At 48.1% G+C, this 17982-nt stretch overlaps 1 protein-coding gene across 1 annotated transcript in view; it reads right to left on the bottom strand.

The window, feature by feature from the left end:
- Nucleotides 1-17982, bottom strand: part of MAN2A1 (mannosidase alpha class 2A member 1) — a 1346034-nt gene that overhangs the window by 810107 nt on the left and 517945 nt on the right. The gene's annotated exons all lie outside the window — the stretch shown is intronic.

Below are 17982 nucleotides of genomic sequence, written 5' to 3'. Positions count from 1 at the left end.
CTCCCCCGCTCCCTCCCCGAGGGCGACAGACATACTGAGCATGGCAGCCACCAAAGATGATATTGCAGGGATTCTGCGGAAATTAAAGCCATGCGAACAGACATCCAAACCTCAATCTCCGAAATACGAGGAAAAGTGGAGCTCATAGAAGGAAAAGTCGATAATCTTGAGCACAATCAAACCAATGTGGACCTAATAGAAATGAAGCCAAACACAAGGATGAAGGACATAGTACTAAAGGAGGAGGAACTGATACTCAAGATTGATGACATGGAAAACAGGGAAAGGAGATCAAACCTGAGAGTACTCGGACTAGAGGAGAAGGATGGAGAACCGCCAGCAAGTGGAAAAAACAGTCCAGGACATAATAAACCAATTATCTGAAGATGAAGGGGGGAAAAGTGTCCATTAAAAGAGCCCACGGGGGGAAGGGCATTTGGTAAAGGCCCCTGCTCAATCGTGGTCACATTTTTGAGATACAAAGAAAGAACAGAGATCCTTGCCAGGGCAAAGCAGAAGCAGGACATTGATTTCCAGGGCTCTAAAATAAAAATCTTTCAGGACTTCCCAAGCTTCACATTAGCGAGAAGAAGGGCATGCAGACCCCTTACTACATGCCTCACGGATAAGTCAATTCGATATAGATGGGGATATCCATTTGACCTGATATTGGAGTATAAAGAGGACTACAGGGTCACTACTCAAGAGGAGGCAAAGCAGGTCTTGGGCAACCTGGAGGATCAAATAGTGCCAGAGGGCCATCGGGCCCCTCAAGTTCACAGTCATCGCAGATGAACGAAAAAAGGCAGGCACATCCAATAGACAGAGGAGGGGCAAGGGAAGGGGGGGAGAAAATACTTCAAACCGAGTCCAATCTCGCCAGCAAAGTCGCTGTGAAAAGGTACGCAGGAGGGAACTCCAAAGTGTCACAAAACGCAGACTCATGTGATCTTAAACAGTCCTACGCATGGCTATACGTAAGAATAAGGCAGGAGAAAGAGGATGATTAGATTTTACCCTCATTGAGGTCAGAGTTTAAACCTTGGTGACACTCAGGTCCTTGAGGTTGAGATGCCCTCCTAGAACTAAGCCACTCTTAATGGCGGCTGTTCAGTTGACAAGTTTAATCAAGTTTGCGGTCAATGGGGAATGGGGGTAAAGGGGAAGCAAAAGGATGGGAAACTTCTGTGGGATGATCCAGAGCATAGCAAGGCTACTGTTAAGGGTAGTAAGGAAAAGGATTAGGCGCATACATCAACAGGAGGAGAAGGAGCGAAGGCCTACATCACAATGGGACCTGGTCTAGTAGGGGAGGAGAGTGCCTGTGGGGGACCAGGGAGATCCACTCTAAGGGTTGGTACTTTGAATGTGAAGGGGCTTAATTCGGCAACAAAGAGATCTCTATTGGTAAGAGAATTTGAGAGAGCGAAACTAGATGTCCTTTTCATGCAGGAGACCAAACTCAAGGTGGGGGAGGAAAGAGCACTAAGGGGAAGAACGGTGGGCCAAACATTCTAGGCATCGGGAAAACAAAAGAAGGGAGGAGTGACCCTCATCCTGAGTAAATGCATCAGGTTGGACAACCCAATTACAGAGCCGTCAGCGGAAGGCAGACTGGGGGGAATGCGAAGCCTCAAGATTTACATTAGTGGTAGTATATACACCCAATCAGGGGCAGGGGCCATTCAATGAGCTTGCACTGGCCTCCCTAAGGGGTAATGGAGAGGACTTGGTATTGGTGGGGGGAGATTTCAACACTTGGGCTGATCCCCAGTTGGATAGGCAGCAGACAGGGATGGGACAGAGGAGTCTTTCTAGAGAGGAGGTCAGTAGGTTTGCAGCCACTCTGGAGGAGGAGGGCATGTTAGACGTCTAGAGGTCTTACAACCTAGGCAAGAGTGGGTATACTTTCAGATCAGAGGTGCACGACACCTTCACAAGGATTGACTATCTCCTGACTAACAAAGAATACAGAGCCAGGAACTGTGACAGCACAATCCGTCCAGTAGCCTGGTCTGACCATGATATGGTCATAACAATACTAAAACTAGAGGGTACTAGTCAAAGAGAAACCAGGTGGAGATGCAACCACTCCTTGTGGAGGGACAAACGTTATGCTCAGGAACTGAGGTTAGCAATAGAGGAATATTTTCTACTGAACAACAATGGGGAAGTAGGCATGAACATGGTGTGGGAAGCGGGAAAAACAGTGTGGAGGGGCCACCTAATGAGAGAAGGGGCTAAACGCAAGAGGGAACAAAAATCACAGGAGGATAAACTGAAATGGGAAATTGTAGAGATGGAGGGGAGATTACATGCTCATGGGTTGTACCGTGATGACCATCTTGTGACTCTCAAAGGGAAAGGGAAGAATTGAAGGCCTTAGGGAACGGGGATATTGTAAGAAAGCTAAGGTTCCAAAAACAGACTTTTTTACGAGAAGGGGGATAAGGCGGACAAGATGTTAGCCTCTAGACTCCGGGTACAGAGAGCAGAAAGATGGGTTGAACGGATTCAAAATGGACGAGGGGGCAAAGGTACGCTCCCCAAAAGAAATAGCAGGCCAATTTGCTAGATATTAAAATGTATACACCACAGAGGGACCCAGGACAGGGAGAGAAATGGAGGAAAACAGAGGCTGCAGGTCTGACTCCACCTTAAAGATACCGAACAGGCCCTTCTTGAGTCAGACATCACCCCAAAAGAAGTGCATGAAGCCATAAAAAGAGTCCCGCCAGGAGAGGCTCTGTGTGAGGACGGCTTTACCATGGGATTTTATAAAAACTTTGCAGACTGCCTGCCCCCCTTTCACCCCCCCCACATTTAGCTGCACTATTCAATCATATAAGAGTCGGGCCTTGCCCTGCCATCATTCTCTGTGGCACATATTGTAGTGATCCCCAAGGCAGGAAGAGACCCTGCATGCTGCAAATCGTACCGGCTCATATACCTTCTGAACGCGGATGCGAAAGTGTACACCAGAGTTTATGCCACACGCATGGAGAATATTATGCCTCGCCTGGTACACCCGGACCAGGTGGGCTTCATAAAAGATAGGCAGGGAGCAGACGCTATGTGTAAAACCCTGGACATAATGGAGCACACTGGGGGAATTGGAGGAAGTCAGGCGATCCTCCGCATGGACTGAAAAAGCATTTGACAGGGTGGAGGGGTAGTTCTTGTGGGCTGTGCCGAGGAATATGGGTTTCGGGGAAATTTGCATACGAGGGATCCAGGCTCTGTACAGGAACCCAAAGGGAATGGTCGTAGTGAACAACAAAATCTCTGAGGAGATCGCCCTGTCGAGGGGTACCAGACAGGGGTGCCCCTTATCGCTGCTTCCCTTTGCTCTTTCCATGGAGCCGCTAGGCAATAACATTAGGAGAGAAAGATTAGAGGAATAACTGTGGGGGGAAGTAGAATATAAGCTGGCGATGTTTGCGGACGATATCCTCCTGTACTTGGCCGCAGAGTGACATTCCCAATGTCCTCCAAATGATTCAGGAATATGGCCGGTGGGCGGGTCTGAAAGTCAATGCGGATAAATGCACACTATTCCTCTACAAGGCCCCTGACCCACGGGCCGAAATCACAAGAGGTATACCAACCACCTATCAAAGCCGGCGTTATTCAGGGGATCACCATCCCAAGGACTTCGGAAAAGCTGTACGAATCCAATCTACCCCCACTCCTTACAGAAATAGCCAAGGACTTGGAAAGATGGACCAAATTGACAATATCATGGTTGGGGCGTTTGAATGCCATAAAGATGGTGGTACTTCCCAAATTGCTATACCTCTACCAAATGCTACCGATCGTGGTGCCCAACACCCACTAAACTGAAATAAAAAGAATGATCCTTAAATTCTTGTGGCAGGGTAAGAAGCAGAGGATACCATACGCCACGCTGACGCAACCAAAGGAAAACGGTGGGATGGGGTTACTGGACATGTACGCCTACTACCGGGCGGCCCAGTTTAGGGCCATAGTCCCACACTTGCGAGGAGACGAGCAAAAACTATGGGTTGCAATCGAAAACTACAAAATGAGGCCTGTCTCGCTTGGAGAATGGCTATGGGCCCCAAGGAAATCCTTCCCAAACAGTGCAATTAACCATTTTGCTATGGGATCCCTCCTGAGGCTGTGCTGGAGTAAGGGTGAGATGAAGGGCATTACGACCTGGCATTCCCCCCATGCGCTGTATCTGGGCCCCGCCGATCAGGGATGGGATCAGTGAGCCCTCTCGGTTCCAGGGATGGTACGAGGCAGGGCTCGAAAGTGAGCCAGCTAATAAGGCCAACGGGGTGCATACAACTGGAGGACTTGTAAATCGGGCCTGCAAATAGGAACTATAGATGTGTTCAAATTCCTGCAGCTGAAGGGGACGTTGACGTTGGCAAAATGGAGAGAGAAGCTCATGCAAGACCTCACCCCATTGAAAAATATCCTGAGCGAATATACCCATACGAAAGGTCTCATCTCAAAATTATACGTCACACTCCTCGACAGGAGAGGGAGCGAAGTAGAAGGTCTCAGAAAAAGATGGAAGAAGGACATGGGCCCAAGCATGACAAGCGCCTTATGGTCCAAAATGTGAAGTTCAGCGCACAAAACATTGATCTCCGCCCAGTACAAGCTCCATGGGTTAAAACTGTTGCATAGGTGGCAATTTGACCCCATAAGACTTTCAAAAATGTTTGACCAGATGAGCCCCATGTGCTGGAGAGACACTGGTGCTCAGGCATATTATTGGCACATGTGGTGGGTCTGCCCAAAGTCGCAAGCATATTGGAAAGAGGTCCTGGCGTGGATCAGAAATATTGAAGGGATCCCGCGAGACTTGGACCCTAGGCTGGACTATGACATGGGTTAAATTGAAGTTTATCATCATGTCTTTGTATTGTCTTGAAGTATACTGAAAAAAGCTTAATAAAAATAAACGAAATGAAAAAAGGCAGCAGGGTGTCACCGCCTCAAAAGCCGGGAGCCACCATGGGTCTGCAGGATGTGCAGGCATCCACCAGTGGGTCAAACACGGATGTGGGCCAAATATCCACTGAGAGAAGACACAGTGCACTGGTGTGCTCACCCAGCCAGGGTGCCACTCAGGATATGGGCACACCGGAAGGGAGCCCAGAGCAGGTGCCAGTGGAAGCACACACTCCCCATTTCCAAATGTGTGTACGTCGTGCCTGCACACACCAGCCTGATGTGGACACACCTTCTTATGGTTCCCCTGAAGGCAGCCCCTCCTACCGCAGCAGCCCCATCAGAGAGGCTGCAATGTCCCCCTACACCTCCCCTGCCACCCTGCGCAGAGTTGTCAGTCTAATCCACAGCACACCAGACAGACCCATAGTCACGGGAGCTTCTGTAATGGGACGGAGGAACGACAGCAGAAAATGTAGGCCATGGCAGCTGAACAAAGCAACCACATCAAGGCAATAAGCCGCGCAATACGTAATGTAGCCAAGACCATGGCTTGTGACAATGCCCACACCCGTAGAGTGGTGGATGGCTGTACAGCTGCCCCGACAGGTTTTAGACAAACAATCTGCTCTGCCAGCTGCTGCAGTTAGCAGGTGCAATTCCATCTACCTCCACCACACCCACAGAGGGATCCCTGGAGGCTTTGCCCAGGCGGTTACCTGCGCAATCTCCGACGCCGCTCACCAGAGGGACACGGACGTGGGAAGCGTCCACGACATCAGATAGACATGGCACAGTTGGCCGAGGCACGGCCACATGGACCCACTGGCACTGTCTTGGGGTGTTCACAGGGGGGAGGGGGGATTGTGTGCTGGGGTGTTCACAGGGGTGAGGGGGAATTGTGTTGTGGGGTGTTCACAGGGGGGGGATTGTGTGCTGGGGTGTTCACAGGAGGGAGGGGGGAGTGTTCCACAATTATTAAATCCCGTTCATAATGCATTCAAAGCATGGACATTCATAATTGTGTGAAAGTGCTTTTTATTTTACAAGTGATATGTGTTACATGTACCCATCCACCAATCAAAAATAATTGTCAATCGAGGCCTGTCTGGCCAACCTCCCCTCCCTCACCCCATCCCTGTGTGCATTTGCCCCTGCTATGGGCACATGCTCACTGTCAGTCCCAACCCCAGGTGGCTGGCCATCAGCATCAGGGGGGCAGTGGCACATGCCTACGACAGCAAATGTTGTGCAGCATGGCACAGGAGAGTACGATATTGCATACTTTCTCTGGTGCATACATCAATGCCCTCCCATATGGTCTAGGCAGCGTAAGCGTGCCTTTAGCAATCCAAATGCAATTTCCACACATCGGCATGTACAGCCTTGGGCAATGTTATAGGCCAGCTCAGCTGGCGTGTGTAGATTACGCATGGGGGTCATGAGACATGTGTACTGAGGTTATCCAGAATCACCTGCAGGGGAGAAAGTGTGCATTAGGCATAGGTAGGTGCAGTGGATGTACGAGGCACAGACATCAATGACAAACATCAAAGTAATGTATGTGTAGAAAAGGTACATATTAGCTCACTGCAATTTTTTCATACATCCTTCACCTTCCAGGACATGCATGGGCTGAGGTATTCATGCAGCAGTGTATCAATTAACATGTTAATGGTCATGTGTGTCACACTCATGCTGTACAAGTACAGTCATTTTCGGATTGATACTTTCATCATGGTGTGTGCTGTGCAAGGCGAGCATTCCATTTATGAACTACTTACTTCATGCATCACCCCGATGTCTAAATGCCACAGTGGTCTGTCTTTCAATTCAGGATGAGGGCACCCTTATATCTGCCTGTTCATGTGACATGTTGTTAGGTGATGTGTTGTGGCAGTACTTATGGCTGGAGTTTGCTATTTGGCACAATCATGTACATTTGGCCAGGCATGTGAATGTCCATTCAGGGGTCACTATCTTAGGGATGGTCATTGTTGTGACTCCAACTACTTGTGTGAAGTGGCTTTCAGGATCTGCCTACATTAGGACTATTGGCATGATTGTCTGGTGGCCTGGGTCGGATATCTCTTGTGTGTCAGGGTGAGGCGCAGCACTGCGAGACACACAATTTGCATTGTGGTATTTGGGTTTCCATATCGAACTGTGCTTTCTCAAGTGTGTGGCATTCAGATGTGTTCTGATATGTAGAATATGTGCAAGGGTTCTTGTGTGACACATGCATGGAAATGGTGCAGTGCTAGAGCTGGCTGTGTCTCCTGGTGGCATGCAGGGATTCCTGTGTCTGCCGCCGCCCACCCCTTCAAGTGAACATTGGCATGCATTTCACTCAAGATTTGTACTCGCCCAACATCATGTATTTTGACCTCAGTGCCTCTCCATTTAGGCTGGCAGGGTACTGTTGCGCAGTACCATGGTGTCATGGGTGGATCCTGGGTAAAATTAGGTTGGGGCTACAGGTCATCTGCACGTTCAGGGAATGGTAATTTACGGTTCCTGTAGGCTGCCTCATGTTCCCAGGATGCTACTAGTGCAACATGTGTGCAGTCTAGGGCTGCTATGACGTTTGGAACTTGGGCAATGGTATGGAACTGTGCCTTGAGCTTGTTGACCTGTGCATGTGTGGCTGGCAATGCAATGTGCTCATTGACTTGGAGCAGTAGTGCATCCAGCACCTGTCCCAGGATGGCACTGAAGGTGCACTGGGCCATACCATGCATCATGGCAACGGTGTGTTGGAAGCTGCCAGTCCCGAGGTAGTGTAAGACAGACACAAGCTTCACAAGTGGGGGCACAGCAGTGCTGATGGCTATACGACTGCCTATGTCAGCCTGGATTGTGTCCAGAAACTGGGTGATGGTTGCCCTGTCCAGCCTGTACTCGGTCACAAACTGCCCATCAGTCAGGGGCCTGGGTGTTGGTCTGACCCTGGGGATGGCTGGCCGCCTTGCTGGTGCTGGTCTCCTCCTCCTCCTTCTCATCCCCAACACCCTCTGTGCTCCCAGGTGCCTGGGCTGGTTGGCAGGCCTCTGTAGCTCCAGGCGCAGCAAGTACATGTCCGCATCAAAGCTCCCGGTTCCAAATGGAAACATGGTGTTGGGAAGGGTGTGTTGTGCATGGCTGGGTCTTTTGTAGGCCTCTTGCGTGTATTGTTTTCACCTATGCCCTTATTGCTGTCTCCTCCCGGGTCCTAATGCTGCTATGGTGTTGGGGAGGGTGTTTGGGCATGGGTGGGTCTTTTGTAGGCCTCTTGCGGGCATTGTTTTCTCCTGGGCCCTTATTGCTGTCTCATGTGCATTTTTTTTTACCTCCAGCATTTGGCTAGGGGTATTTCTGCCAGTATTACCACAGATACGCTGCACTTGTGATGGCTCTGTAATAGCGCATTTACCGGCGCTATTACAGCCGACGGTGTTACAGCCGGCTGTATACCATCTGCTGTAATAGCACTGTCGGGATTTAAAGTCGTGATCCGGCAGAGCGGTATTGTCGGCGCTAATACCATTTCCGCCGCATTTAAGGGTTACCGCCCAACTCGTGATGAGGCTGTAAGACCTTTGTTTTCATTTTGTGGAAACATGTCAAACGCTGTAAGTGAGTACAGAAAGGAGAGATATAGAAGAAAAGTCTATGTTCCTTCCATCCGAGCGGGGAGGAAGGGTGGGCGCATGTGAATCTAAGCAGATACAACCATCAGAAATGCTTTTACGGTAAGTAATGAATTGTCTTCTGATGTTTGTTAATCTGCTTAGAATCACATGCTGTACATAGACTAGCGAGCAGTACCCAGAGTTGGAGGTGGGTTGTGAGAAGGAACAGTAGAGAAAAGATGTCTTAATACTGCTTGTCCCACCTGGGAATCAGATCTAGAGTGGGCATTTAGACAGTAGTGTTTTGTAAAGGTGTGCACAGAACTCCAGGTTGCCGCTTTGCAAATGAAACATTTGCAATGAAAGCTATGGAAGCCCCGGTGCCTCGAGTGGAGTGTGCTCTTGGCTTGAAGGGTAGTTCTCTCTTAGCAAGAGTGTAACAGAGTGATGCATTGTACAATCCATCTAGAAATAGTGGATTTTGAAACTATCTCCTTCTCTTCCTGCTGCCACCGAGACAAAGAACTGATTAGTCTTTCTCAATGGTCTAGTTCTTTCCATATAAAACATAACGGCTCTTCTCCCCTAAGTTTGAAGGGTTTTGAAAGAACGTTGGTAGTTCTATTGACTGGTTGACATGGAATTTAGAGATATATAGGATGTGTGCGTAGAACCACCTTATCCTTGTGAACTGTTACAAAGGGGTCTAGTACAGAGAGCGCTTGTAGTTCACTTGCTTTCCTAATGGAGGTGATAGCTATTAGAAAAGCAGTCTTAAGAGTGAGGTCTTTAAGTGTGCTTTGTGCATGGGCTCAAAGGGTGACCCCATGAGCCTGGTTAGTACCACATTTAGGTCCCATCCGGGAGCGGGGTTAGCTATGGGTGGATCCTCTTTACTCCTTCCATGAAGGCTTTAATAACTGGGACTTTCCACCATGACACTTTAAGTTGGGAAGTGGTGTATGCGGAAAGTGCAGCTAAATGGACTTTAATAGAGTTAAACACCAAGCCTGAGTCTAGTAGGTGAGTCAGGTACAGAACAATTTGTGTGGGAGAGGTTGATGCAACGGTTACACCGTTTATGCTGGTCTTTCCAGGTAAACTTGCCCTTGCAACGCGGGCAAAACCTAACGGGTGTCCTCTCCATAGCGGAGGAAATGATTTCATGTGATAACAACCGGGAAAGGCATTCTCAAAGAGAAACAATACATGTCCCACGACCCCACTCTCCCTACTGTATTTGGTTGGCCAGGCCACGTGTTCGGCGAACGCCGAACAACCTCCTCCGTCGAAGGCACCGCCGTCGAAGATCTTGATCGGCGGTGAAACAGCTTTGCAGCTATGACGCCGAAGGAGGGATGTAAAGTATTATAAGTTAACGACCAAAGGTCGAATAAATGTTTTTGCAATGTCTCTCGAGGAGCTCCGCGTAAAGGCGACCAATATCGAGGCGGAATAAAACAATCTGAGGGACCTCGACGCGTGAGGGATTGTGAGTACACTGCATGTACTATAGGATAGTGTTACAGACACGCCTTGTCGACGTCCCTTTTTCGACTACGAAAAACAAATACTCTGCAGTGACCACTGGATGTCTGACTATGCACAGCATGTAATTCTAAGCAGATTAACAAACATCAGAAACAAAGTTATCTGGTTCCTGTTGAACCTAACTGTTATTTCAGTTAAACCTAAAATTGTCATATTGTTCCTTTAGAGTTTTATGTATGTACATTAGTCTTATTTTGATAGGCAGGGATGTCCTCTTCAGGTTATGGATAGCGAGGAGTTTACAACACCCTTTTGAGTTAATAAAATGGCTGTGGTGGGGCGTGGCTAGGAGTGCCATTGACAAGATCGCTCCCTAAGAGCCTCCAGCGAAGTGAAAGAACAATGTTAAATGCTCCTTCTCCTAGCTCTCCATCTTGCCTAGAAAGGAGATAACGGGCTGCACGAGTCCTGGGGCTGCCCTTGGATGCTTCTCCGGAGGAAATTGGTGCCAGTAACGCAGAGATTGCAATGAATGTAGGACGGGCCGCTCTCCATGATGGCAGGTCCGGGCATGGAACTCCGAATATACTAAATCAGCGCTGCAGCCTCCACGGGGGGCTGGTGAGCAACCAGCTCGCACTTGTGGGCAGTGCCCCCAGGCTGGTATGGGAGCCTCGAGCTTGCGCTACAGACTGGTGCTGAAGGGGAAGCGGGCTCTGGCAACTGCTGTGGATGGGCGTGGACCCCATGGCCTCTGGGGCCTGCTGGATGCGGCTTTGCTGTGCCCGACCTGGTGACGCATGAAGAGGTAAGGCAAGGGGCGGTTGTGCCGGTGGGATGGGGATCCCACCTACAGCGCTGGACTAGAGATTGCTGGCCTAGAGAGAGGCAGTGTGGTGCAGGGTGTGTAAGGAGCACATCGTTATGAGCTGGTGGCAGCGCGGCTCCTCCAGATAATTCGATCGCACCTGGGGGGATTTTTCTCCCACGCAGTACAGGCGTTGAAGCAGGGGAGGGCCCCCTCACCTTGGAGAGTTGCTGATCCAGAGAAGACCAACCCATCCTATGCCTGGACAATGCATTAAGCACAGATCTGGGGAGTAGAGATCTCCTCCAAGGTAACAAAGCCTGAAGGCTCACTGGCCTCTCCCAGATAGGACGGCAGCTGAGAGGACACAGTACAAATGTTTGGGTCTGCTTTCTAGCAGAGCAATGTCTGGGGAGATCTAGGTATGAAGGATATGGTGCAGGAGCTAGTGTAGAGCCCCATTGCAGCCCCTCAGGGCTCCTACGATGGTGGGGGCAGTTCAGTAAACATATATCCCGGTATAAGTCTCTGGCTCAGAAGAATAATCACGGAAGTGTTGTGTTGCAGCTATTATAACAGGCTCCTCCGTGGTGGAGTCTGGTCACTCAATGGGCTCCTGTGCGTCTGTCCCATCAGTGCACCCCTAGTATGCAAGCATTGTTGTAATCACAACTGTAGAGCAGTTTCTGGGGTCGTGCCGCTGCTAGCCAGATGGAGTGAATCAGCAACAGTGCATAGTTGGCCAGTGGCTCGGTGGGGGGTGCTGATACGTTGACTCCTGAAGGCTCCTCTCCAATATTCAGCACATTTGGCAGACGACATGCCAAATCAGGTAAACCGGGAGATCTCCATTTTACAACCGCCTGAAAAGAAACACTGAAATGGTAACAGTCCAGATCCATGCAGCGGATCCACTCCCAACTCTGCTTACACAGATGGCCACCAATACAGATCTCCAGGATCTCCATGCAGAAATTAGAAGGGAAATCCCGCCTGCCTAGAAGGTTTGCCCACTGGTGCTCCAATCCTATTGCTCGTAGGGCCATGCAGCCTGGCTCTGAATCTCAACCAATCGAAAAATAAAACCCTTCATTCTGCCACAGGACTTCTGGGCCATAGCATAGGGCCTTTTAGTCTTGCACTTCGATAGAGAAAATACTCTCCAGACAGGGCTCCAAGCTCCTCACTTGGCTCCTCTATAAGCAGTCCACCACGCTGCAGAACATCTTATTGTAGTTGCACAGCTATATGACTGAATCACCCCCGTCCTACTACATTGACTTCGTCTCCACGCCCGGATACTGTTCAAGACTGCATGCATCATCTAGAAAGCAGTCACAAGTAGCATACCTGCTGGCTAAGCTCCACATATCTGGTGGAATATGCTCCTTGCTCAGCAAAACGGCCAACCGGTTGGAATCACAACTCATCCACAAAGAGAACCCACCAACAATCCTCTTGTCATGCACCCACCCTCTGGAACTTTATCCACCACAATTCTCCACTTTCACAAACTTCTAAAAACATTGCTTTTTCAACACCTGATAAAGGACTCATTCCAATGGACGCAAATACTGACTCAAATATCTTGATTCACAGTACTGTGCTACTATTAAAACATGCCAGCCCAAATGCTGGCTACCCACATCCTGTGTATAGCACTGAACTTGAGCTAGGTCTGTGCTTTAAACAATACAATAAAAAAAAATGCTCTGGTCTGCCCTGCAATCTTCTAACAGTGCCCTTAATGTACTTGGTTCTCCCTGCCAGCAGTGTGTCCTCACCAACACTGCTTCCTGTGTCAGATAAAGCACAGTGTCTGACAGACAGTGTAGCAGTTTTGGATCCATACCTCCCGTCAGAAAAGCCGCCGGCCATGCACCATAGCGGGAGCACCTTTCAGCTCTATGTGCCGGCCAGGAGAGGCTCCAGTCCAAGGCTCTGCAACATCCATGAGGCTGCACCTGGCATACACAGCGTGCAGCTGCCTCAGCCTATTTGTTCCTGGGTCTGTCACAGGAACCATACAAACCAATTAGAGGCTCCAGCCTCTAAGCCCATCTGAGGACATTTCCCACCAACCTCCCCAGAAATGGCAGCAACGCCCTTATTTATTCATCAAGTCACCACCAGAGCCACCAACAGGAAATCCCTCCAAAACCATCCCAAAGGCAAGAGTCATTGTTTGTGGCCATATGCACGAGAAGTGAAGCACCTTAGGACGTACTCAAAACATTTAAGATGGGAAGCCAGCATTATCATACTTTTACATTGAGCACTTTGATGCAGCTGCAAATCAGAGTGGGGTTTTGTATGTATATTTTGTCTGTAATGCCTCCTCCAAAAGTGCTAGCAGAAAGATCAGCACTCAATAATAGATGCCAGTGACACCACGTTTTTGCTTAACAGACTATGTTAGGCAGTGTCATAAAGAACATGCTTGAAAATATTTCATGACTGTTAGCATTACAATAAAGTGTCAAGTAAAGAAAAAGTCAAATCTGCAGCATTAAGATATCAAAGACACTGTAGTGCCCATAAAAAATGTATTACCAGTCTTGAGGAAGCACTTCTCCCCAAGGGGAGCCCTTCCCTGTGAGCCTAGAGAGGTGAGCCCATTATGCAACATTCTCCTTAGGGGTGGCGGAAAGCAAGACCTCACAGGGAGAGACTCCCCTCATGGGGACAAGGGCTCCCATTCTGTGATGGAACTTCCTAACATTCTTGCCCTTGAGACCATGACATCCATACATTCTGCTGAGAAACAATCTGAAAGCACTACTCTATGTTAGTGCAATACTCCTTCCTTTCTTCCTGTAAGAATTGATACCACCAAGACAAGGAAGACTAAAATCGACATAGTCTGTTCTCAAGTCATCGTCCAAGAGTACTGTGAAGATTGATGGAGTTATACAAACAACTCCTTTTTCAAATACAAAAGGTACTGGTAGCCCAGCGGAGACATCAGAAATACACAAAGTACATAAAGGACTGACAATTAGCTGGGGAGTGTTAGGGAGAATTCTCAGAAATGTGCTCCCTGCACCTTAGAGACCCCCAACAACTTGATTGAGGACTTTCTTTTTTTTAACCTGGAGAGAGCGCGACCCTTTTTCCCACTCTCTCATGTATTTTAATGTGAATTTTACCTCTGTTTCTTTTGGTTATGGAGCCTGACAAACTCCATAGGCATCATCTTTTACATTGTGTCACACAGCACCTTCAGTGCAGCGGCAGAGGGAAGTCAGATTTTCCCAATGTTTAAATACCTTCTCTGGGATAAACTACTGTTTCCCAGAGCAGTAAAGTGAAATTGACTCTACTTACCATTGTAACTTTCTAGGCCCAGCATACACTTATCCTACAATAGAGTGCTGGAGGGGTTACTTAATATCCCGTGTCTAGATCCTCATGTAAACTTTTTTTAGGTTACCCTTTCCTCACTGAATGGCTGGTGGCAGTGGTTTTGTTTGAACTACCATGGTATTTCTTTACCACGGGCTGCATTTGCGGCTCCAGTAAAGCAACCGTGGGAGCCATCTTTCTCGAAATGGCACAGAGCCATCTTTGACAAAATGACCCTCGGTCTTCTTTAGCCAGTTCTTTGTGGAAAGGTCATTCTAGAGATTTTCTCTGCGCGCCAACCCAGGTTTGGTATCTTTGTTAATTTCGCCTTTGACGGGCTTCAGGAGTGAAACCCGCCTCTGGCTCCAGAGTGTCTGGGGTAAGCAGGAAGTGAGGGAGGTGCCCGAAACTCCAGTACTTAGTCTCCTAGGAGACCCAAATGCACTCTGTGATGATTGGCTGGCTGACTGTCCGGTAAGCAACCTGCTGGATGAGTGATAGCTAGGCTGGAATGAATGGGAGAGAACTGAATAAAAGGCAAGTCTTTTGGCTTGGAAGGCATAGTAGACCACTCGACGAAGGAATTGAAGAAGAACTTGAAGAGGACGCCTGCTGCAACTTCTGGACCGTTGGTTTGCCTGGTGAAGCCCTGCTTCAGTGCCGAAACGCCAAGTTTGCATCAACAGAGAAGCCCCTGCAAGGACGACTTCTCCCTCTGAGTTGGTGGGACCAGTCAACTCCAAAGTAAGCCACCTGGACATCCATCTGGGAGCTGGTTGAATTTCCACAGAGTTGCTGCTGGAAACTGTATAGCCAGGGAGAGGAACACCAGATTGTGTGTGTTGCTTTTAAGCTGGCCTAGAGCTTTTGGAATATCCTCTGGACTCCCAAGAAGCAGGTCTGATCCAAGCCTGAGCCTCCTAAACAGAGTGCGGTAACCCAGAAGCAAGGAAAGCCCACCTCAACAGCCAGGAACCGCGTTGTTGCTATATGCAGTAGACGTGAGGCGCTGAAACGCGAAACAGCCACTGAAAGTGAAGTTTGTCGGTTGCTAGTTTTGTCTGTGCCAGTGCATTGCAGGAGTCCCCCAACGTCCTCCCTCTTGTCCCCACGACTGAGGCCCAGGAACAGTAAGATCTGCAGAGCTGCACAGGAACAGAGTCATCAGCTGCATCTTTTCTTCATTTCTAAGGTACTGTAAAACAAGTCTAAGAGAACTTACCTCTTGCTGTAGTAGTGCTTGTAACTTCCACAACTCACAAGTCTAATCAGCTTGTGGCCCTAAATTTCATTCTTCTTTTCATCTGAGACTCCTAAGAACCTGTGCAAAGACTTTTACCATTTACTTACCAGAAGTGCTTCATCCTATCCAATACTTTTGCCCATTGACTTTGGCTTAGCCTATTAAATTGAATGACTATTCCAAAATGATCTAAAAGTGTTTTGGCCTGCTTAAGAAATTTGTGATCTCTTGTGTTCTAATAACCTTTGCCTTTCACCAAATTTTACGAGTATTCTGAATGCCAACAGTAAGATATTTATGTCCCCCGCACCCTTGTTATTGAAGTCCCCTGTGGGTGTAGGTTGTGTCTCTGGGCCATCCCAAAAGGGTATTTTCTTGATTCAGAAACTCAGAGTGTACAGTATTGAAGCTATTTGTGTGTTGCTATTATATTGCTCCCTTCTAAAGAAGGCTTTATAACTGACTGATCAATAAATTAATAATTGTTTATGCAAGAAACCTTGAGTGTAAGAGTGAGTTTGAATACCTTTAACTGTGAATCTTTGTGTAACTCCACCATTGCTCACATTTCCCCTCTTGAGATAAGCCTGGCTGCTCAACACGCTACCAAAACTGTGTAGTACAATCTTATACCAAAGGTTGTAGTCATAGTTGTTTGTAGTGTTCCCAGAGGGTACTGCATTCAAACTTTGCCTAACAGGAAGGACCCACCTGTATGACATAAAAATGGAGTAAGGACTCAATGAGAGACTAAGCAGTTGTGACGCCTGGCAGACCCGGGAAGTTCGAACATGGAAGCAAGAAGCTATGCCAGCAAAGCAAAACTCTAATCAGGAGGCCGCCAACAGCAGTGTGCAGGAGTCCTTTGCAGGTTAACACAGAGTGGGCCTAACTAGAAGCATGGAACCGACAGACAGTGGCATGACCTCGAGAAGGTGGAACAAGCAGTTCATTAACAGCATCAACACTGCCTGGCAGGAGATCTTGCAGAGCCAAAACACGGCAGTGGGGAGAGTAAAGAGAAGCCAGGGGAGCGTTCAAACTCAGTGACCCAACACCCCAGGAAAAACCAGTGACATGTCCTCACCAGAGAAAAGGTAACAGGAGTCACAGGAGACCCGATAGAGGATGGGGTAAGGGTGCATAGTGTAAAGGCGGCATCAGAAGTAACCTCCATTGTCTCACTAAGAACACGTTATTTACCTGCAATGCCTGTTCTCCAGCATTGGAATCTTTCATGGATTCACATATTCATGAATATTCCCGCAATAGGATTGGAATCCTCAGTAATATTAAAGTGGTCAAGTTTTAAAACTGCTTGTCACTTACATAGCTCTATTACTTTCACCTTGGGTCATACTACCCAGCCGATGACACTAGTCCTCCTTAGCCCCCACCCCTGGTGACCATCTTCAGATTTGGACGCACACGTAATGTGGCAGTAGGAACCAAGAAGAGCCAGAGAGGGGTAGGAGGGAGGACCGCAAGTGAATCCATTAAAGATACCAATGCTGGAGAACAGGAGTTAAAGTAAGTAATTTGATCATTCTCCAGCACTGCATCTTTCATGGATTCACATGCTCATGAGTAGAATTGCATAGCAGTACATATATACAATGGTATGCAGTGATTTTAACTAATTAAATTACACTGAATGCTGCAATAACAAAACTTTTATAACAAAAAATATTGAATTTGTTTAAAACGTATATGGTGTGGGGTAAGGGATTAAAACGGGTAGGGATGGGGTGGAGTGGATTTTAAAAGCATAGGATTACTAGGCATTGGGGGGATACAAAATTGGATATGTTTTCATTGTAAGGTTTCATTATTACAGCTTCACTGTAATTTAATTTGTTAAAATCATATGTAACCATACTCAACCAATGGGAGGCGGTAAAGCTCTACAGAAGCAATTGAACTCACCTCTGGAACACTCACCTCATGCAAATCGGTTGCAGAGCACTGCCTGGACAACACAGGACTGCTCCCTGGAATCCCTGTCAATGTAGTACAATCTTGTGAAGGTGTGAACAGATATCCACGTAGCAGCCCCTTAGTTCAACCAGGGAAACAGCAGATAGGAACACAGTGGTAGAAGCTACGGCTCCGGTGGAATGCACCTTTGGTCATCCTGGCAGGGGCCTGTTTGCAAGTTGTTGGCAATGTAAGATTTAGCCAGACAGTCTCACAGAACTCTTTTGTGCGTGTGATATAAAACTTTACAGCAGGCACAACATCCAGCAAGTGTAAGGTTCTCTCAGCTGGAGAAGTGAGAGCACCAAACAAAACTAGTAAAAGCGAAGGTTCAATTCAAGTGCAAAGCTGAGGGAACTTTCGTCATGAAGGAAAAATTCATGCGGAGCACCACCTGGGACTTGTGAAAAGCCAGGTATGGCAGTTTACAGGAGAGGTCTTGCAGTTCTCCCACACGCCTCGCAGACGTAATGGTTACCAAGAAAGCAGTCAAGAGGTTCAAATGGAGGGCCCATTAATTTGGAAAGAACAACGTTGAGTTCCCACACTGGAGCTTTAACAGGAGGACAATGAATCAG

This window comes from Ambystoma mexicanum, chromosome 6p, assembly GCF_040938575.1.
Source record: "Ambystoma mexicanum isolate Mex_15411 chromosome 6p, UKY_AmexF1_1, whole genome shotgun sequence".
NCBI lineage: Eukaryota > Metazoa > Chordata > Amphibia > Caudata > Ambystomatidae > Ambystoma > Ambystoma mexicanum.
This window is presented reverse-complemented; position numbering and strand designations above follow the sequence as displayed.